Source organism: Acanthochromis polyacanthus, chromosome 1, assembly GCF_021347895.1.
Source record: "Acanthochromis polyacanthus isolate Apoly-LR-REF ecotype Palm Island chromosome 1, KAUST_Apoly_ChrSc, whole genome shotgun sequence".
NCBI classification, from domain to species: Eukaryota; Metazoa; Chordata; class Actinopteri; family Pomacentridae; genus Acanthochromis; species Acanthochromis polyacanthus.
The window spans coordinates 6,072,787-6,096,076 of record NC_067113.1 but is presented as its reverse complement, the minus strand read 5'-3'; the positions used below and the strand labels follow the sequence as shown (position 1 = coordinate 6,096,076).

The following is a 23,290-nucleotide window of genomic DNA, read 5'->3' as shown; positions in this document are numbered from 1 at the left end:
TATATGTATGAATTATATTGATAGTCTATATATGCACAGGGAGAACATGCAAACTCCATGCAGAAAGATCCCAGGCCCACCCCAGGATTTGAACCAGGGATCTTTTTGCTGCTAGGCAAAAGTGCTAACCACTACTTCACTGTGCAGCTCTATCTGTGTACAGTCGAGCTTAATATCAGAATATTCTGTTACTGGTAATCCCGCTATGAATATTAAAATACACTGAACCATTTGTCCTGTATCATAGATACATGTATGAAGTTTGCAGCAAATAAAAACATTTTAAAAAGCGTGAAAATCAGTTTAATATTCAGAGTTAAGATGGATTAAATGCGCTGTCAAACAGCGCGGAGTGGAGTGGGTGACCAGTCCAAGACGGCGGCCCCACCGCTCGTCAGCCTCAATAGGCAGTAGCGGTCGATGCAGCGTCTACTCTTTTTATATGTCTATGCCTGTACATGCTCCAATCTGCCTCAAACTTTACATGTGTGATTAGAGTCCGGTCATAATCACTATCATAGTGCCATCTGGTGGCCATTTTGGATTTCTCGCTATGAAATAGGAAGTGTTGTCTAACTACATTGTAAATGCTCCAATCTTCCTTAAACCATACATGTGTGATCAGAGTCCAGGCCTAATCACATCCATTAGTCGATATATATTCACAGTCATAGCACCACCTGGCATGTCTTGTCATGAAACAGGAAGTGATGGATTAGTGGTATGTCAATTCTCCAATCCCTCGCTGTCACATGGCGCCATGCCTGAAGATTTGCACAGACTTCCCAACTGGAAAATATTGGATCTTGTAGGGAACGTGCACAAATGTGTGGCAAAATGGCTCAACAGCGCACCGTGCAATATTTGGAAAATCTATTATTGCCAGGTCCTTTCAATTACATCCACCAAATTTTGATGGCATATATAGCACATCAAGATGCAAAAAAAGGTACTCACACTGACTACATCTACAAGCTAATATTCAGTCATGTTGCCACTGTATTTCCATAATGCCACTAACCGCCAAGAAGACATGACACATTTGATTGTGTGACACATTTATCTACTTGAATGTTGTGCTGCTATTATTTAAATTATTAACAGTTAATAGCTAAATAGCTGATAACACATTTCAGCACCTCTCATGTTTAAGTCAAAATTAGCAAGGCACCGCAGGGAATCGAACCCCATCCCGGTAAACCAGGAGTACCAGTACCAGTGCCTTTTGCTTTTTGACACTACATGGAAGGCAAAGCAAAACCTGCATTACAACAGCATATGCATGGCTGGATTTTAAATTGTTGCTGCATTCTACACCATTACATTAATCAAATGTATTCTATGACATCTCCTTATTATTTAATTTGTCTCTATGGGAAGATATCAAAAAGCATTTTGCACCTCATATATGTGAAATGAGGCATGTTGTCAATTAGTGCTGCAATGTTTGTCTTTACTTTTTTATTTTTTCCTGACTTTATTGATCAATGCTATTGTAATACAGGAAACGAAACCTCTGGCCTATTAAAAGCAACTACATGAACAAACTTGAACCAAATTTAACACAATATAATAGAATATAATATATAATTTAACACTATATAACATAATATAACATAACATCATATCATTTAAAACAATATAATATAACATAACTTAACATAATATAATTTAACACAACATAATATAACATAATATAATTTCACTGAATATGATATAATATAACATAATATAACATAATATAATTTAACACAATATACCATAATATGATATAACATAATATAATATAACACAATATAGTTTAACACAATAAAATATAATATAACCTAACATAATATAATTTTGACACAATATAAAATAATGTAACATAACATAATTTAACATAACATAAGATAATTTAACATAATATAATTTAACACAATATAATATAATATAACACAATTTAACATTAGTCAGGCTTTTGATTGATTTGATGGATTTTACTTTCTTTTTCTGGAACGAATTTTATTTACTGATGGATCTATTTATGCACTTATTTACATGGTTTTGTCTATTCATGTTTCCATCCATCCTCTATACACCGCTTTATCCTCACTAGGGTCGCGGGGGGTGCTGGAGTCTATCCCAGCTGACTCAGGCGAAGGCAGGGGACACCCTGGACAGGTCGCCAGTCTGTCACAGGGCTACATATACAGACAAACAGTCACACTCACATTCACACCTACGGGCAATGTAGAGTAATTAATTAACCTCAGCATATTTTTGGACTGTGGGAGGAAGCCGGAGTGCCCGGAGAAAACCCGCGCATGCACAGGGAGAACATGCAAACCCCACCCCGGGATTCGAGCCAGGGATCTTCTTGCTGCAAGGCAAAAGTGGTAACCACTACTCCACTGAGCAGGCCCCTATTCATGTTTCAATTCATATTTTTATTTAATTTTTATTATTTTTTATTTATACTATTTTGTGCATTCTAACAGTGTTTTCTCTTTTTTAATTCCAATTTTTATTTTATTATTTTGTTTTATTTGATGTAATCTGTCATTTCTTCATTACATTAGATTTATTTTTTATTTAAATTATATATTTGTTTTATTTAATTCTAATTTAATTTGTTAGATTTTCTTTTTCTTGTTTTAATGTATATTTATATTTGATTTTTCATTATGTATTTTATTTTTATTCATATTAATATTAATATTTGTTTTACTTTTTAATTCAGATTTTTATTTGTTTTTATTTTCATGAAATCTGTTGTTTCATTATTGCATTATTATTTATTTTTAATTTCAATTTGAATTAATTAATTATCTTTATTTTTCACTTAATTATATTTAATTTGAATGCAATTTTAAAAAATATTTTCCTTTTTTGTTTTTTAAAATCATATTTGTCTTAAATTTTTCTTATGTTTGTTATTTATTTTATTATATCAATTCTTCTTTTAATATTTTTTGGTTTTAGATTTTTATTTAATTTTAATAGATTTTTAATTATTTTATTTTATTAATTCTAATATTAATATTTTCTCAACTTTAATTCATATTTTTATTTTTTGCTATTTTATTTCATTTAATCTGTTGTTTCTATTTATTTTTTAATTTAAATTTTAATCATTATTATCTATTTTTTATTTAGTTGCGTCTAGTTTGTTATATTTTCTTTTTCCTGTCTTCAAGTCATATTTTAAGTTTATTCTTATTCTGTAGTCAGTCTTTAGTATTTATTATATTTTTTGTCTGTGTAGTTCTGGGGCTGCACAGTGGACTAGTGGTTAGCACTTTCGCCTTGCAGCAGGAAGATCCCCAGTTCAAATCCTGGCCTGGGCCTGGGATCTTTCCTCATGGAGTTTGCATGTTCTCCCTGTGCATGCGTGGGTTTTCTCTGGGCACTCCAGCTTCCTCCCACAGTCCAAAAATATGCTGAGGTTAATTGATAACTCTAAATTATCCGTAGGTGTGAGTGTGATTGTTTGTCTGTATATGTAGCCTGTCCAGGGTGTCCCCTCCCTTCGCCCGAGTCAGCTGGGATAGGCTCCAGCACCCCCCGCGACCCTAGTGAGGATAAAGCGGTATATGGAGAATGGATGGAAAGATGTGTAGTTCTGGCAGTACGGTCAGTGGGAGGAGGTGAGGATCGATGACCTGCTTCCCACTCAGGACAACAATCTGATCTACCTCAGCTCTCCGGAGAAACACAAGTTCTGGAGCTCGCTGCTGGAAAAAACCTACGCCAAGTGAGTCCCTGTCAGTCAGTTAGTGAGTTTTTTTTAATTACATGCCATGAATTGTGGCACTTTTTCAACGACCGCTTCAAAGAATATTTCAAATTCTGTTAAATTATCAGACCAGAGTGAAGCAGATCCTTTTAATTAAACTGTAAAGCTTCTGTGTCAATGCAGTTGGAATACATTTTTTATTGTGTTTACTGGAAAGATTTCAGAAATTAAGTATATCAGGCTGGTTGTCATTTTGTTGCTGTAAATTGTGCTGCACATTATCGCTGTAGGGACTAAATCTGCCTTCAAACTGGCTCCATTATTGATGAATACCAGATTAAAACACCACAAATGTAGTGATAAAACTACAGCTACATCCAGCAGCAGTAACCTGTGTTTGCTTCAGCCAAAGAAGCATTTTAATGTTATGTGAAGACACTTTCCTGGACTAAATAAGCAGGTTTCCTCTGATAAGACAGAACAAACTACTGATTTGAATTTCCTTTGTGGTTACATGGAGTTTCTTATTGTACTTTTTCTATTAGCTAAATAACGGAGCAGCTCATATCCCACAATGGAGCAGTGCTTTTATACCCAGAACAGAATTAAATGAATGTTTCTAACATTGTCCTTCATGGCATTTCACTGCCCGTAATGAATGGGCACGTGACAAATAACACTCTTTAATGCTGAAATATGGAATTTGAAGGATTGCAAAGATTGGCGCCTAAATTTAATTTGATGTGGATCTTTTTGTCTATAAAAAAACAGCTGCACAATCCAGATGTGCTTTTTTAAATAGCATCCAGACACTTTACTATCATACAGGTAATCGTTGTGTGTACGTCATCTCTGTTGCAAGCATCACTGCCAAAATCTAATCACCTGGGGCCTCATTTATAAAACATTGCGTAGGATCCATACTAAAAGTTTGCATATGCCGAAAATCCGAAATGGGCGTACGCCCTTCGCCCCTGATTTATAAAACTGTGCGTAAGCACAGCTGCAAGCAATTTCCCCATTATAATCACACACCAGCTGGAAGATTACACAGGTGGATCCACCTCACATCCCGCCCACACAGCCCGATCTCACGAGGATTCGTGAAACTGTCACGTAAATTTTTGTTTCGGCTTCGTGCGCACCAACACGATTTCGTCATGTTTTTCGTGCCGCTCACCACGAAATGCGCACCAATGTATTTTAAACGGCGGACTTTTCGTGCCACTCAGAACGTATTTCAAAAGAATGTGTATATTATATTTTTAATGTAAAACCGTGGCGAATCCAACGCTATATTTTGCATGACATCGTCCCTAAACATAACCCTAACCATAACCCTAACCATAACCTAACCATAAGCCGGTGGTACACTTACCAATTTGCATAGGAATTTCAAGAATGTCCGGCGGCCGGCGGCCGCAAACGCGATCACACAAGCAGTATACGCCGATGGACAGCTTAGATCGTCATGAATCCGCCGGTATAAACCACTTTCAGATGTGATTACCACAGCGAAAAACATTTCGTGGTGAGCGGCACGAAAAACATGACGAAATCGTGTTGGTGCGCACGAAACCGAAACTAAAACTTACGTGACAGTTTCACGAATCCCCGTGAGACCGGGTTGGCCCACAACACACCCACATTTTACCATGAATGGTCAATGCAAAGTAACTCATGAATGTATCTGTATATAAATAAGCTGCGAGATCCACGGCATTTTACGCAGCGCCGGCCTGCAGTCTTTTCCCTACACTGAGCGTGGTTGTGGTGTGAAGCATGTGTGCCTGCGTGCCTGTACAGGGCTGATTAATGGTTGGACGCTCATCCCATTCGGCCGCAAATGGATAAATAAACAAAATAATTTACTTTTTTTTGCCTTTTTACTGTGATAGTTGCAGTGAAGAGTGACAGAAAATGGGGAGAAGAGTAGGGGGAAGACATGCATAAAAGGGCCACGGGCAGGAATCGAAGCCGGGCCACTCTGTTGGAGACTACCCCTGCAAATGGGTCACCTGCGTAACCCAATGGGCTATACAGGTGCTGGGTGCTCAGTAAACAAAACTATTTAATGAAGATCAGCGCACCGGCCCAGATGTGGACCGGCCCTTTGGTCAAACGACCGAATGAAATAACGTTCAATCCGCCCCTGTTGATATATGAACATAGTTCTGCAAATACAGTTGTCGGCCGAATGACGCACTATATGAACATCTACAACAATGAGGGTTTATGATTATCCGGCTCTACAAGTCTAATATGTGATAACAATAAAGGTTTGAGATCAATCTGGTTTCAATTCATCACTTCACCCTCCGGCACTGCCGTTCCCTCTGTCTCCAAAATGTGCGTAAGCAAGCATCAAAGTTGGCGCACAGGTGCGCACATTCTCACACCAAGTTTGTTTTTATAAATCACAACGTACACAGCGTACGCCACTTTCTACGAAACGGTTGTGATTTATACCACTTTCTAGCCCTGTTTTGTGCATAAGCAAGCATCGAGCATCAAGGTTGGCGCACCGTGCGCACATTCTCACGGCAAGTTTGTTTTTATAAATCACAACCTTTGCTAGAAAGTGGCGTACGCCACTTTCTAGCCCTGTTTTGTGCGTACGCAAGCTTTATAAATGAGGCCCCTGGTCCTTACGTCATTTCTGACCCCTGAAAATATCATCCAAATCCGTTGGTCCGTTTTTGAGTAATGTTGCAGACAGACGCTGATCACAAAACTCTGCTGCATTCCTTGCTGGAGTAATAAGAGTTTCAGTTTTTTTTGCTAAATGTGCTCCTTAAAAAAGAAATGTGGCGATGGGTGTGGGAGAGCTCAGCTGCAGGGGAGAGAGGTGTGGAGGAGAGTGTGTGGAAGCAGCGTCAGGTTGATTAACGCAGCTGGCACCAATTAGGCTGACCTGATTATCTCTGCAGTAGCAGGCTGGAGCGGAGGACAAAAAAGGCGGACAGACAGAGAAGACGGGAGGGAGAGACGCACAGGTGGATGACAGTGGACAGGACGAGGCTCGGTGGAGCGGACAGCTTACCAGACGAGGTCCTGTGGAGCGGCAGGCACGAGAGGGAGACTGTTTACCGGACGAGATCCGGCGGAGAGCCGGGCAGAGACTGTTTACTGGACGAGGTCTGGTGTAGCGCCGGGCTAAGGATGAAACTGTTTGTGTTCACTGGTGGCTGTATAGTGAATAAAACCCGTGGTGCATAGCCAGACTGCCGTGATTATTGCACTGAGTGGACCCACAGACAGGTCATCTATCACAACAAATGATTGTCAATTTAGTTCACCAGTTATTCAAACTTTTTTTTTTTTTAAATCTCAGGCTGAAAGGCAGCTACAGAGCTCTGGACATGGGTTTCCCTCATGAGGCGATTGACGACATGACCGGTGGAGTGACGGAGGTTCTGAAAGTGGCATCGCTGCCCAGAGACCTCCCGGCGTTCCTCAGAAACCTGCTGGCTAAAGGAGCTCTGATCAATTGTGCCAACTGCCAGGTAGAGTGAGGAGGTTAGCAGGGAGCAGGTGGAGGAACTTGTTGGGTCTAGTTTAGATATCTGGACCTATTGAAGGTTTACTGTACATATGAGTCACGTCGTTCTGTACTTTTCCTTATGTCCTGACTGTGGGTGGATGTTTTCCCTCCAGGGTCCTCTGGAGCAGAAGAGTGAGCTGGGAATCATGTACGACATGCTTACTCTCTGACTGCAGTCGAGAAGGTAACTGTCCTGAAACAACTCCAGAAAACTGCTGAGATTCACAGTCTGAACTTGTTAAAAGCCTCCTGTGGAATCCATAATCGTTTAGTGTCTGGTAGCAGCAGAAGTCTGATCACAACTATGTTAATGTGACGCTGTAAAAACAGAATCCTTCATGACCTTTTCTTCTCTCCATTCGTTCTTCTGCTCACCTGCCAGGTAAAGACGGCTCACAGCATCGTAGATTTGGTGCAAATCATGAATCCTTGGGGCAACACAGAGTGGCAGGGGCCCTGGAGCAACCTGAAAGGGTTGGTACTTATTTAAATCACAGGGCTACACACCAAAATAGTCGCAAATGAAACTTTTATTCAGTGTGTGCAAGTTAAATGTGAATTGGTTGCATTTGTGTAAGTGCATGATGATCATTCAGAGTAATACGTTAGATATCGTAGTTGAAAATTGTGCTCTTTCTTCTTCATTATCTGAATTTATAGTGAAAAAAAACACTCAAAGTGTTTTCATGCGCAAGTGAATCTACTCTGATTAAATTAGGGTTTTTATTTAAAAATGGTTAATGCATCTTTGCTGATATCACTTCAGATTTGTTGGGTTTCTCTGTTTAAAGCTTTCACCTTTCTATGAGAAATGCTATAAGATGATGTTTGCTGTGAATTGGTGACGTATAGACAGAAAGTTTTTAGTTGAATTGTTATCACAGTACCAGTAATCTGTGTCTTCATACAGTATTTTGTCATGTAATGAAGAAAAAACCCAGCAAATTCTTTAATACCTGCTGTTTTCTTAGAGGTACAATTAAGAAATATATGCACTCATTTATCAGATAAGATAGAATAAGAGATGAGATAGGATAGGATGAGAGAAGATAAGAAAAGAAAAGATCAGATGTGGCTTTAATAATCCCACGGTGGGGAACTTTGCGGTGTTACAGCAGTAAATAGTGCAAAAATATTGAGACATAAATGAAAAAAACAAAAAATATACAGGAAATATACAGAAGAACGGTTGATATAGTGCAGATTCCTTTGTATGTATGAAATAAAGATATTTCACAGGGTTACTCTGTTAGTAGAAACACAAGTGTTGCATAAAGTCTTCCATAGTTTTAATAATGCTAATATTACAGACATTTCCTTGATTTTTTTTTTTTTTGCAGAGATTCTTCTTTAAATGTACTCAAATGCTTTAATGATGCACAGGTTTGAATGCATTTATTTATACCAGAGTGAGGTAGGACAGTTTATTTATGTGCATTTTGAGATAAAAATATAAACTGTGTCCTGTGTGTTTGATTTCAGTCCAGAGTGGAACACAGTGTGTGGAGGAGCAGCAGCGACTGGGACGAGTGAGGAGGGAGGACTGGGAGTTCTGGTGAGTTTCTGATTGTTGTGTAGCAGCAGCAAACACCACTGAAGGCTCTCCACGTCTGCCTTCTGCAAACAAAACTCGACGGCAGCAGAAGCCACCAGAAGCCACCAGAAGCCACCGAGCAAACAAGTCGGCTTGGCTTCATTTTTTCTCACGTTACTTTCTCATTTGTCAGAGATACACAAACCAGGGACTCTGTGAAGATACTGACTGAATGGTACAAAGACTGAAACTCATAGAACTTCTTAAAAACACTAACCACTGATTGGTAACTTTATCTTGTTTTTCTCTGTCAGGATGTCGGTGTCAGACTTCAGACAATACTTTGAGTTGAATTGTTATCACAGCACCAGTAATCTGTGTTGTCATACAGTGATTTATCATGTAGTGAAGAAAATGTCTGATGTCAAGGGTTCATAAAAAATAGTCAATTCTTTAATTCGTGCTGTTTTCAAATTAAAATTAGGGAATATATATTCACTCAATTATCTCGATAAGATGAGGCAAGATGAGATAAGATGGGACGAGATAAGATGACATACGATGAGATAAGATACTACAAGATAAGATAGGATAAGATGAGATCAGATTATATAAGATAGGATGAGATGAGATTAGATGACATAAGATAGGACAGGATGAGATAAAATGAGATTAAATGATATAAGACTGGACAAGAAAAGATGAGATTAGATTTGATAAGATTATCTGAAACTATATAGGATAAGATGGGTTCAGATAAGATAGGACAAGATAAGATGATATACGATAAGATTAGATGAGCTAAGATTCAAGTCAATTTTATTTTAATAGCGCCAATTACAGGTCAGAATGTCTCAAGACAGTTTACAGAACCTATCCCAGATAGCAAACTATGGGTGAATCAATGTTGAATCTATGTTGAGACCTAACGTAGAAATTATACAGAAAGCGCAAGGTTGATAAAATGTTGAGTCAATGTTTGCTTACATAGATTACATGTTTGCAAACATAGATTCAACATTAATTAAACATTGGCCTGTCAAACATTTTAATTAAACCAAAATACAATGTAGATTCAATGGTGTCTTTTAAACACAAACTTCAATGTTGACAAAATGTTGTTAAATCAACGTTGATCCAACCATCAATCTTCAACCGTAACCACAATTCAACCTTCTTAACCCTAATTCAACATTGATTTAACATCTTTTGCTATCTGGCTAAAGTGTGATTTTTATGGTTGAAAAGCAAACGTTGACTCAACATTTTATCAACCTTGCGCTTTCTGTATAATTTCTACGTTAGGTCTCAACATAGATTCAACATTGATTCACCCATAGTTTGCTATCTGGGATATGCCTGATGAGATGAGAACTTTTTGTAAACATCAGGCAACACTTTGAGATGATGGAGGTTTGTCACCTGACTGAAACTCTCAGCGAATCAGGCTCCAGCGTGTCGCCGTGGTGCTGCATCATGCATCTCGGAAGCTGGGTGCCGAACATCACAGCGGGAGGCCCTGCACAGAACGGTGAGACAAAGGAGGATGATACAGAAGTTATATTACAGTTGGTTGATGGTCCCACTCAGAACAGCAATAGAAGAATGTCATTTTTCCACTCTTTTCCTCCAGCCGTTGCTACTCTCTGTCCTTCCATCACCTCTTGTATGATATTATCAGTGATAAAGAGCTTGTGGTAGGAATACAAACGGTACAATTCCTTTAAAAATGTAAAAGGTAACATAAATATTTAAATGCAGTGATATCAAAAACATGTTTTTTGAGGAATAGCTGAAAAATGAAATGAAAACAACTTTTCATTACAAAAATATTGCAAGAAAACCACGTCACTGGGTCATTTTTGACCCACTCATGCATGTCCCTAATGGGTAAAGGTTCACACAGTTTAATTTGTTTTTCTGGCGTAAAACTCATGGATAATATCGCCAAAGCTTCCATGAAAATACAACAAATATATCGCAGTAAAACAACGCAATAAAAATATCTGTGAATCCAATCACCTTCCTTTGCACCACCTCAACGTGTTTCTAGACACTGTTTATACATTTTCTTGTTCTGTGTGTTTTATTATGCATTTCATTCTGTTGTAACTCAGGGAGCAGCACCATAATCTCATTTTGTTGTTGTCTGCAGCTATACAATGACAACATGAATCAATAAATAATTACAAACAGGAAACAAAGCTGAATAAATCTAAAATATATTATAAATAAATAAAGATCTAACATTATATAGATAACTTGAGATTATGCAACAGTGCATCTTAGGCAATGTTACACTAAAATAATGTTACTAATTGTATAAAAAAAAGTTACTTTCTATTGGGAATAAATAAGTAAAATGCATTACTTAAAAAACCATAACAACTAATGTGTAATACATTTCTTTTTTTGAGTAATAACTCCAACACTGGTGATGATTTAGAAGATAAATGTTTCTGTGTCACTTGTGCAACCCGCTTTTATTCTATTACTGCTTTAAATTTAACCACATCAGCGTAGGAGTGTCTTTTTTCTAATCTGTTCCCAAACGTAACTCTGATGTTCTTTTGCAGCTTTTATCTGAATATCATAAGTCGGCTGTTGTTTGGAAATTTTTTGCACATTTATCGATATAAAAGACCGCAGGTGCTGCAGTCAGAGATAATGCTCCTCATTGATTTATGTCCCGTCTGTTTATAGAATGTGAGGCATCTGCTCTTTTGTAGGATTAGTTTCAGCTCTTATTAGGTTTGGACAAGTTTATTTGTTTTACAGCCGAGTAGAGCCAAAGGACTCTGTAAAGATCTGTAAAGGTGTGGTCAGATTTAGTCTTATTTTTTTTAAATCTACTCAGAGAAAAGCTCCTGTTGATCTAATTGTGATGGATAAGAAGAGGTTAACAGCAAATTTAAAGTGTGTGTGCATTTGTGTGTGTTTGTTTGTGTCCAGGTTGCTTTTCGAAGAACCCTCAGTTCTACTTCATTCTGTCGGAGGTGGACCGCTGCTTTGTCCTGGCTCTGATGCAGAGACGTCGAGGCAACGCCCTGGCCATCGCCCTGCATGTTTACCTGGTACACACACACACACACACACACACACACACACACACACACACACACACACACACACACACATTTGTACATCTATCTTAGTGAGGACATCTATAAGCGTAATGCATTTCCTAGAGCCTTACCCTAACCTTAACTATCACAACTGATTGCCTAAACTTAATCCTTACCCTAACCCTAACCAAACCTCAATTCATGCCTGTTCTCTAAAGACAAGTCTTCACCCTCAAACATGGCTGTTTCAAAGTGAGGACTGGCCAAAATGTCCTCACTTTGTAAAAATGACCTCACTTTGATGGTTAAATGCACAAAGTGGCCCTCACAATGTAGCAAGTACAAGAACACACACACACACATATGTCTGGTTCTTATATCCCCGTGGGGACTTACCATTGACTCTCATTCATACCTAACCCTTACCCTAACCCTAACCTTAACCAACACCAAGACAATGCCTAACCCTAAAGAAACTTTTTTGCACTTTTACTTTTTTCAGTAACAACAACATGGCCAAGAAAACACTGTTTCCCCCCGTGGGGACCTCATTTTTGGTCCCCACCGTGATGCGAGTCCCCACCAAGACAGCATGGAGTCAGGTCAAAGTCCCCACCAAGTCCCCACCGGTATAGATACACACACACACACACACACACACACACACACAAAACGTCAGTTAGGAATTAATTAAATGACATATTGGAAACCAAACAAGATTCAACAATCACAGAATCACCTTTTAAATGTCAGTATTAGGGCTGGACTTTAACACGTTAATTTTGAATAATTAATCACAGACTGCATTGAGCTTGTTGGGTGGAAATAAAACTTCTAAATGTCAGTATAAAAACGTGGTTGTGTGGAGGTCCCCAGGTAACTCAGCCGGTTGAACGGGTGACCCATAAAAGGGTTATAGTCCTGGATGGGTTCAAACACTTGGGTTCAGGTCCAGCTCACGGGCCTTTACTGCAGGTTGTGCCCCCATTCTTCTCCCCTACTTTCCTGTCTGACTCTTGACTAACCTAGCTAAAAAGCTTGGATTAAAGTGTGGTACTGTGCAACAAAGAATTTTCTAATCACCTCAATGCAAAACATGTAGCTGTTAGCACCAGAGCTAATGTTAGCTACGACAGTCCTCCTACCGGCAAACGGTGTAGCCAAGTCATTAATGACTTCTACTCGTGTTTCCTATTAGTGTGAAATATCAAGTACTAAGGTTCGTCATAAATGGAGACTATTATAGATGTGATTTTTTTCTGAAAAGATGATGCTGATAGGGACAAATATAGGGGATAATATGAGTCAACTTGTGGACGGACAGTTTGAACAGAATGTTGTTTTAACAAATGTATAGTTAGTTTCTTTCATTGTTGAATGTGTCAACAATAAACAGTGGTTTATTTTAGGTTACCCACTGATGTTTAGAGTGGAAATGAGACCAGAATCAGGGACACCGTCAGGAATCTTGGGCCCCATGAAAAAAATTAAATTGGGCCCCCTCTGTGCTGCTGCACTACCGTTGTTACCACATCTCTAGGACCTAACTGTCCCATCAAAGCTTTACATGACTCTAATTAAAGGCTTGCAACTGTCTTTCTTCTTGTAGTTCTATACTAGTACTAGCGAGATTTACTACTGGTGATTTGTATCATCCAGTACAGACAGAAGGTTATTTGTTTATTCATAAATCATTTCATAATGCTCATGATGTGATAAAAAATGATTTGTTGGAATTTGTCATTAATTAATATTTCATTTTCTTTTTTGTAATGGTGAAAAGAGCAAGATTGACAGAAATCCTCACAGACTCCCTGCAATGATACTAACTGACATGCCAATGTCATTAGCACAGTGTTGCTCACCTTCTTCACTGGGGCAGGGAGGGGTGATGGTACGGGGAGACTGGGGTGCTGCTGACTCATCATCATCAGCTGCTAAAAGGAGCAGGGGCAGTGATTTAATACGAATACCTTCCTAAACGTTTCCCTGCACTGACTAAATGTTGATAAAATGTAAGCTAACACTAATCTATAGCTAGTTGGTTTATTTCACCATGGACATTAGCCTAAACCAACAGGCTAAATTCACAGACTACAGGCTACTCACCTTTCTTATTGAAAAACTGGCTCAGAGATCGTACGCCTTTCTTTTCTCTCTCCTCTCTCTCTTTCCTTTCCTTCCTCTTCTGGTAACCAGATTTTTGTTTTTTTTTTGACAACATTGTGGCCACACAGCAGCGAAGTCTGTTTGGCGCATCTCCTGTCTGATTGCAATTAAGCACCGTTAGTGAGTGACGCTAAAGTGGACCAAACCATTTCATGCAGATACAGGGGGGTGGTCAGTCAATATAGAGGTTTACTTTTTGTCAATGGATATTCAACTTTTAGTGCAATAACAACATAGCGAATATGAACTGTATTATATTTGAAACACACAATAGTAAAATACTGCGCTTAATATTAGGTTTAATAATTAAATTTTTTCTACATATTTTTTGGGGGCCCTGTCATCCATGGGCCCTTGGAATTGTCCTAACTTTTTACCCCTATACGGCGCCCCTGACCAGAATAAACGACTCTGTCAATGCAGAGATTTACCCCACCCACCCATTCTCTATACACCGCTTTTATCCTCACTAGGGTTGCGGGGGGTGCTGGAGCCTATCCCAGCTGACTCGGGCGAAAGCAGGGGACACCCTGGACAGGTCACCAGTCTGTCACAGGGCTACATATACAGACAAACAATCACACTCAAATTCACACCTAAAGGCAATTTAGAGTAACCAATTAACCGCAGCATATAGAGTAAGAGTGACTACACAGAGCCTGGGTAGCTCAGTCGGTAGAGAATTAGACTTTTAATCTGAGGGTCTAGGGTTCAAGATAAATAACACTTGTGTGAGAGACTTTACATTTCACTATATGACAACGAACGGTTGCAGCTAAGGATTTGTAGCACGACTTTAGGTCAGATTAGTCACTGTTTTTAAGAAGTAAGCCGCCGTAGTCCTTCATGCTTGGATCATAAACTAAAGATAAGAACTTTCAATCACGAGTTGTCAGAATTGAATGAGAACACTGAATGTGATCAACAGAAAACAACTGCAACTATGGCTGAGATTTAGTAAACAGTCTGCTTTAGGTCACCCACTTATGTTTAGAGTGGAATAAACGACTGTCTAAAAGTCAGATGCAGGGAATGAGACTTAGTGTCTCAATAAGACTACCCGGTTAAATAAAAATATATACATCAGTGTGGTATTTCATGCTTGATTTTGGTTGCATATGAAGTGTTTACCAGAGCCTGGATAGCTCAGTCGGTAGAGCATCAGACTTTTAATCTGAGGGTCCAGGGTTCAAGTCCCTGTTCAGGCGACTCATGTTTTAAACTGACAACAAATGAAAGTTCTGTAAGAGATTTAAACCAACACGACAGACTACTACTGTGTCCTACAGGATTTACTCTACACAATGTCAACTACAAACTGCTGCAGTTAAAGGTTTGTAGCACTAAGCAAAAGATACCGATACCTATCGGAATGTAAGACCACATATCCAAGTGGCCTGGGTCGCATTTGAAAAAATCGGACCTGTGTCGTTTAGACTGTCATGAAAAGATCAGATACAGGTCGCATAGGGGCAACAAAATCGGATTTGGGTCACGTTAGCCTGCAGTGTGAACGTAGCCTTAGTTTCACATACTGAAGATCTTTCCTGTTTCTTGAAGCTTTAAGGTCAAAGATGTTGAATCAATCTCTCTATCCATCTATCTATCTGCAAATACAATGAATGTTAGTGTTTTTCAGATAGGATTTTGAAGAAAATTTAAATATACCTGTTTAAAAGCTCTATACAGCAGTGTAGTATTTCATTACGGATGTATATAGTAGATACTGTCATGACATTTTAGTATATAGAGTTCACTTATAGGGCCTGGATAGCTCAGTTGGTAGAGCATCAGACTTTTAATCTGAGGGTCCAGGGTTCAAGTCCCTGTTCAGGTGATGCAAGTTTTGTATTCAACATGAGGTAGTCCTCTGTTTGAAATATTTACATTCTGCATGACACAGACAGATGATTTGAACCACCACTGTTAAACTGGAAAAATCCTCAACACTATTTACGATGTGGTATTGTGAGACATCTCCTCAGAAAGTTTCACCACCGTTAACATGTTGAGTCATTCCTTGTTCTTGGGAAACCCCCAACCATTCACACCCCAAGGCGACTATTGATCTAATGATCCATTACCAATGTAAGTTAATGTTGACTGTTTACAACTGAGACTCTCAAACAGTCAGTGAGAGCAAAATAATCCTCTTAGATTAGAGAAACACCTTCTGAAGTGCTTTGGAAACTGATAAAATCAAGACAAGGCAGTACTCTGTCTGACATATTCAGATTCTGGATAACATAAACAGATGGTTTGAGCCACTAGTGTTGAACTGAAAGAGCCATCATCTAAACAGAAGATGGGAGTCTACAACATCACTTATAATGTGGTGTTGTGAGACGTCTCCTCAGAAAATTTCACTACCATTTACATCTTGAGTCATTCCTTGTCGTTCTTGGGAAATCACAAACCATTCACACCCCAGTGTGACTCGTTTCGCTAATGATCCATTACCAATGTAAGTTGAGGTTGACTGTTTACATCTGAGACTCCCACAATAATTCTCTTTAGTGAAACACCTTGTAGAAACATAAAAAAAATCCAGCTGCTTTTTGCTGAAGTGGCTTACACATATTCGAACACCAAAAAGAGTATGTTGTAAATGTTAACATGAACCTGGATTGTTCAGTTGGTAGGAGTGAAAGAAGACATCCATGTTTCAACTACATTAACAGTCTTGCAAAGCTGGTTATCAACTTGGCGAGTCAGCCCAGGATTTGTGAATCTGGCTATGTACGTGTTCAATGGAGTTGGCAACAGGTGATCAGCTACAACCCGGCACCAGAATGACATATTTTATAAACAAAAGCCCAGAAAAGTCAGACTTAAACCTGAACTTACCTTGCTAACCTCAAGTCCTCCTTCATAGTATAGAACTCCAGTACACCTTGAGGTTTGCCAGTCTTATTCAAGGTTAAAGACTTTTCTCTATCTCTCTGATTTAATCTGAACAGTGCTTGTGTACTTTCGCATATTTTCCTCAATTTTTGTTGCACAAATTGTATTTGTCAGGGCCTGGATAGCTCAGTTGGTAGAGCATCAGACTTTTAATCTGAGGGTTCAGGGTTCAAGTCCCTGTTCAAGTGAAGTGAATTCTAAACCAGTGATGTAAGAGTTAAGCTAATACCTGCATCAACACTGAAAACAACAAACTACATTGCTCAAAAAATTAAAGGAGCACTTTGAAAACACATCATATTTCAATGTGGGGAAAAATAAACTGGATATTTACATTGATATGGAATGGATAATGTGTGAGGAATGAAAAGATGCCACATTGTTTGGTGGAAATGAAAATTATCAACCCCCAGGAGGGCTAAATTCAAGATGTTCCAAAATCAAAGTGAAAAACTGATGTGGCAGGCTAGTCCATTTTCTGAATTTTCGTTGGCAGCAACTCAAAACGGTACTCAGTAGTTTGCATGACCTCCATATGCTTGTATGCAGCCTGACAATATCGGGACAAGCTCCGAATGAGACGATGGATGGTGTCCTGGGGTATCTCCTCCCAGATCTGAACCAGGGCATCACTGAGCTCCTGGACAGTCTGAGGAGCAACCTGGTGGTGTCGGATGGAACAAAACATAATGTTCCAAAGTCATTGTATTGGATTTAAGTCAGGTGAGTATTGGGGCCAGTCAATGCTGTCAATTCCTTCATCCTCCAGGAAGTGCCTGCATCCTCTTGCCACATGAAGCCAGGCATTGTCGTGCACCACAAGGAACCCAGGACCATTGCACCAGTGTAGGGTCTGACAATGGATCCAAGGATTTCATCCTGATACCTAATGGCAGTCAGAGTGCCGTTGTCTAGCCTGTAGAGATCTGTGCATCCCTCCATGGATATGCCTCCTCAGACCATCACTGACTCACCACCAAACCGGTCATGCTAAACCATGTTACAGGTAGCATAACATTCTCCATGGCTTCTCCAGACCTTTCCATGTCTGTGACATGTGCTCACGATGAACCTGCTCTCATCTGTGAAAAGCAAAGGGCGCCATTGGCAGACCTGCCAATTCCTGTGCTCCACGGTGTCAGGCAGTGAGCACAGGACCCACTAGAGGACAATAGACTCTCAGACCTTCCTCATGAAGTCTGTTTCTGATTGTTTGGTCAGAAACATTCACACCAGTGGCCTGCTAGAGGCCATTTTGTAGGGCTCTGGCAGTGCTCATCCTGTTCCTCCATGCACAAAGGAGCAGATAGCTGTCCTGCTGATGGGTTGAGGACCTTCTGCAGCCCTGTCCAGTTCTCCTCAAGTAACTGCCTGTCTCCTGGAACCTCCTTCATGCTCTTGAGACTATACTGAGCAACACAACAAATCTTCTGGTAATGGCACATATTGATGTGCCATTGTGGAGGAGTTGGACTGCCTCTTCAACCTCTGTAGGGTCCAGGTATCGCCTCATGCTACCAGTAGTGACAGTGACCCTAGCCAAATGGAAAACTATTGAAAAACAGTCAGAAAACACAAGAAGGGAATAAAATGTCAGTGGCCTTCATGTGTAAAACCAATCCTGTTTTGAGGGGTGTCTCATTGTTACCCCTCTAGTGCACCTGTTGTTAATTTCATGAACACCAAAGCAGCTGAAGCTGACTGAAAACCCCCTCTTTTACTGACTTGACCAGATCAGTATCCCACATGTTTGACTGATTTGATGCAATACTTAGATTAAAAAGTGTTCCTTTAATTTTTTTGAGCAGTGTACATGACATATAGGGTGTATATTACACACTATGGTCTGCAAGCTGCAAAATAACAAGGTATCACTATTACTCCACACTGAATAGACAATAGTCATTTATTTAATTGGCTATAATGATTCAAGACTCAGTGTCTTGAGGTGGGATTGGTTGTGAAACTGCCACTACCAGGTAACTTTGATTTACCCACAACACCCATCTCCAAACAGAGAAAGGAGTCTACAACACCACTCAAGTATTTATATCACAGTGTTGAGATCTTTCCTGAGAAAAAATCATCATAATTAACATTTCTAGTCATGAAAGTGACTGTATACATTTAGATTCCCCACCAATCAGTCAGAAGTGAAGGAGTCTTTTGGATGAGAGGTGGAACATTCTCTAACCTACAATAAGTCCCTCTGCATATGGTCTGGATAGCTCAGTCAGTAGAGCATAATAATTGTAAAGACAAATTGTGCAACACAGTTTAGTGCTGTCCTTTGACAACATTGACCAGAATAAACTACATGATAGATAGGCACTTTATTAATCCTGAGGGAACTAAACATCACACTGATTCTGGATAACAGAAATCGACTTGATGTCATATTCTGGATCTATGTTCAACTAGAACAGCCATCTCTACACAAATGACTTTCAGAACTATTGATCACCGCCATTAACATGTTGGGTCACCAATGACCTGGCAGTTTCACAACCATTCACACCTCGAGGATCGTCACTCTTAGGTTGTTAACTAGTCATTAGCATGTGAATTAGAGGTGACTGTCTGAGACTCTTTACCAGTCAGTTACAACTGCGGAAATTAAATGTCTTCAAGAACCACATTGCTTTTTATTGAAGTGCTCAGGATTTCTCTCAAACTAACATCTAAAAGAGTATATCATAGATATTAGCACAAGATAGAACCTGTGAGTCATAGTTCAGCCCAGTAAAATGAATATTTTGCAGTTGAAAATGTGTCTATAGATTCAATATGACTGTGAATTTTTAAATGTCTGTTTGATAGACAGCTTCTATGGTCGCATAGTTAATTAAGTATGATGTTTAGTGCAGCCTGTATGTCATGTAGGTTATTGTGTTGAATGTCAGCACAGGTATGGACTTAACTCTTGCACAACTTTTATTTCTTGTCAGTTAAATGCATGTTTTGCCTGAACAGGGACTTGAACCCTGGACCCTCAGATTAAAAGTCTGATGTTCTACCGACTGAGCTATCCAGGCCCTGCTCAAGTTGTCTACAAGCCCAATTGTCTAGCTCATATCCAGATAAGTGTACTTTCGCATATTTTCCTCAATTTTTGTTGCACAAAGTTAATATGTCAGGGCCTGGGTAGCTCAGTCGGTAGAGCATCAGACTTTTAATCTGAGGGTCCAGGGTTCAAGTCCCTGTTCAGGCAATATTAGTCTTAAGATGCTTTGATCAAACATTGCTCAGTTGACATTCAATGCACTTTAAACCTAAGGATTTATTTGTGTGTATTGGCCTGCTGTCACTATAATTTGGTCATCGGTGCTCTATCTGTACTGTGTTTGTATATTTATATTCTTTGTCTTGTCTCTCCAGGCCCATCCTAAGAACACCTACCGGTTGCCTGATGACCTGACAGCCCACCCCCCATCCGCTGCAGCCCCCAGTACTCGTCTCATCGGGAGGCCCTTCTCCGTGACTCGCTACCACCCGGTCGTTACATCATCGTCCCCTCCACCTCAGAGCCCAATCAGCAGGGAGATTTCCTCGTCCGGGTGCTGACCGAGCAGGGCAACGCCGCCACATGAGTTATGGAGTTCATTCTGGGATGACCTGCAGAGTTAAAGTCATCTAAATCAATGTTTCAGAGTTTATATCATTAAGGGCACACAGCAGCAGGTCAGGAGAAGTGAATGCTTTTGATTTATTTTGTGGTTCTGAACATAATGATTCTATATATTGGGATGTTTTCTTTCCAGACCAGCTCAGAAACCAGCTCCATAAGAAAACTCTTCGGTAACAGAGGTAGGCACCAGTTAAATCAGTTATTATTTAAATTATCAAAATGTTCACCAACTTGAAGTACACTACACCTAAAAAGATTCATAAGTGTGGGGAATGAACACTGGAGAAGTGTTTGTTGTTCGTCCTTCGCAGGCGAAGATGACCTTGACTTCTTCATGATACATGAGGGGTGACATGTGCAGAGATGGCCGATTAAGCCAGTCCTTGTACGGAAAAGTCTGTTACAGTGGGGGCAAGGGATAAGCGGGACTGAACCGTGCTGAGAGCTCAGACTATTTTGTCTACGCTGCCGTCTCTGCACTATGCTAATAATGCGTCTCTGCTCAGCGTCGGACACACCGGTATTTACAGTGGATCGCGGTCAGACAGAGCAGTCCTCAGCTTTCTCCTCCCAGGTAGCAAGAGGAATGTTGCATTTCTTGAGGGATGCCTTCAGTGTGTCCTTGAAGCGCAGTTTTGGTCGGCCGAGTGAGTGCTTGCCTGTTGACAACTCGCCATAGAGGAGTTTCTTGGGGAGGCGACTGTCGTCCATGTGGTTTAGTGACCAGCCCAGCGGAGCTGAGAGCGCATCAAGGTGGCATGGATGCTCTCAGTCCCGGCTCGCTGGAGGACCACAGTATCTGGAATTTTGTCCTGCCATTTGACATGCAGCAGGGACCTGAGACATCTCTTATGGAAGGCATTAAGTTGTTTGGCATGACGACTGTACACTGTCCATGTCTCACAGGCGTATAGCTTAAAGGCGTACAGCGTATGCTGAAACTTTGGATTTGTTAGGTTTCACTGATAAACTGATCAATCAATACCGCAAAGAGAGGGCTTCAAAAAAGTTTGAGTTTCTTCTGAATGTTACAGCCCCTTTCTTTGATCTTAGAAGCTAGGAAAACCACATGTCATGGCTATAAAGTAATTTTATCTGAAAAGAAAAAAAACAGAGCATAACAAAACCACTGGATACTGAAGTAAGTGTGTGTGTCCACCCCGAAATGAACAGCATTTAATTATACTACAGTTCATGTCACTAAGTGGAATAAATGCACAGGAGATGGAGTCCATCATCACAACTGTTAGAGTTGAACTTGTAAATACATTTATCATAATCAAGCCCTAGGGCATAACTGTCTGTACATAGTGTTTTTACATGATAATTTTTTATAAAAATACCCACACCCACACTTCTCCACATCTCAGTATTTTTCCACTCTCTCAGCTCCTCAAATGTTAGTACTCCCATTTGTGTAACTTGAGCTATTTCTTATCTTGTGCTGTATAAATAAATCATGTATGGGAACAGCCCTTTGTAGCTGGCACTGTGCTGTTACCCCTTGCAAGTGAAACTACTGTCTCCGTGTGTTTTCTGGTCTGGTGAAAATCTTCTTATGTTACGTGAGAGCTATTAACGGAGTTTCTCCCTGACAACAACATCATAATCCACAGCAGAAGGTTACTGGATGCAGAATCCTCCTGTTAAACTCTCCCTACCAATGACATGAGCCGTAATAAACTCAAATGATGAGCCTAAGAGTTTAGTTGTTGTTCTAAAACAGCCATATCCGTTAAATGTAAGTTAAAATGCTCGTAAAAGTGAGAAAATGCCCAGCGTAGAAATGGAAGAAAGCTAAACAGATGCTAACTTCTGAGTGTTCTTCTTCTTCGTCTAATTAGGAGCGTAAACCCCAGTCCGGCCCCCGGAGGGACCCCGTTGATCCAGCTGCCGGTTCCCAGTCTGGCCACAACAAGTCTGACAGAGTCAAGCAGCTGAACATCAGCCGGATGACCGTCCACAGAGTCGCGGAGAGGCTCAAGAATGGTGAAGATCTTTCAGTGATCTTTCAAGAATGGTGAAGACCTGAAAGATCTTCACCATTCTTTAGCCTCTCCGCAACTCTGTGGACAGTCATCCGGCTGATGTTCAGCACAAAGGAGAGCAGATATCTCAACTCTTTTGCTTTCCATCTTGATACAACTTCACCGGAGAAAAAAAATTGTATTAAGGACACCTGCCTATAAGGTAGAACTTTCAGTTTATTTAATGGAATTTTTCACTCCGACATGTAAACGTCTCTAAAGATCACGAAACCGAGTGTAACAGAACTTTTGCAAAGCCCGGTATATACAAAATGAAACCAGAAATCATTATGGTATTATTTGGTTTTAGTCATGGCTTTCATTTTACTAGAAACTGAAAAGATAATTGCATCAACATGTGTAAGTATATTTAAAACATTGAAGAAATTACCAGGACCATTTAGAATGGTATAGAAGCTCTATTTTCTCAAAACACTAAGACAAATTTAAGACGCTTACACATTTTGAGCAGAGCTCTATACTTCCTGAACAATATGGGGCCCTCTGCACACATATTTCTGGTGCGAAACATCCTGGAGCACAGAAATAACGTCCTAAATGACAAACAGCTCAAACATCTGTTAAGAGGCCGACTTCTCCACCAGATGCACAATGTAACCCTTTCTGACTTAGGCCAAGTGATCATAGGTTCATGTCAAACTTGTAATCTATCACAAGAACATTAAGTATCTCTCATGAAA

The 23,290-nt window shown here is 39.9% G+C and overlaps 4 non-coding genes and 1 pseudogene across 4 annotated transcripts; 4 read left to right on the top strand and 1 right to left on the bottom strand.

Annotated features, from left to right (window-relative positions):
* The first annotated feature begins 937 nt into the window (after window positions 1-937).
* On the top strand, window positions 938-22,078 carry LOC127533075 (calpain-9-like; annotated as a pseudogene).
* On the top strand, window positions 15,166-15,238 carry trnak-uuu (transfer RNA lysine (anticodon UUU)). Its single transcript has one exon. It is a non-coding gene; the product is annotated as a tRNA-Lys (tRNA).
* On the top strand, window positions 15,795-15,867 carry trnak-uuu (transfer RNA lysine (anticodon UUU)). Its single transcript has one exon. It is a non-coding gene; the product is annotated as a tRNA-Lys (tRNA).
* trnak-uuu (transfer RNA lysine (anticodon UUU)) lies at window positions 19,897-19,969 on the bottom strand. The gene has a single exon. It is a non-coding gene; the product is annotated as a tRNA-Lys (tRNA).
* trnak-uuu (transfer RNA lysine (anticodon UUU)) lies at window positions 20,073-20,145 on the top strand. The gene has a single exon. It is a non-coding gene; the product is annotated as a tRNA-Lys (tRNA).
* Window positions 22,079-23,290: the final 1,212 nt, after the last annotated feature.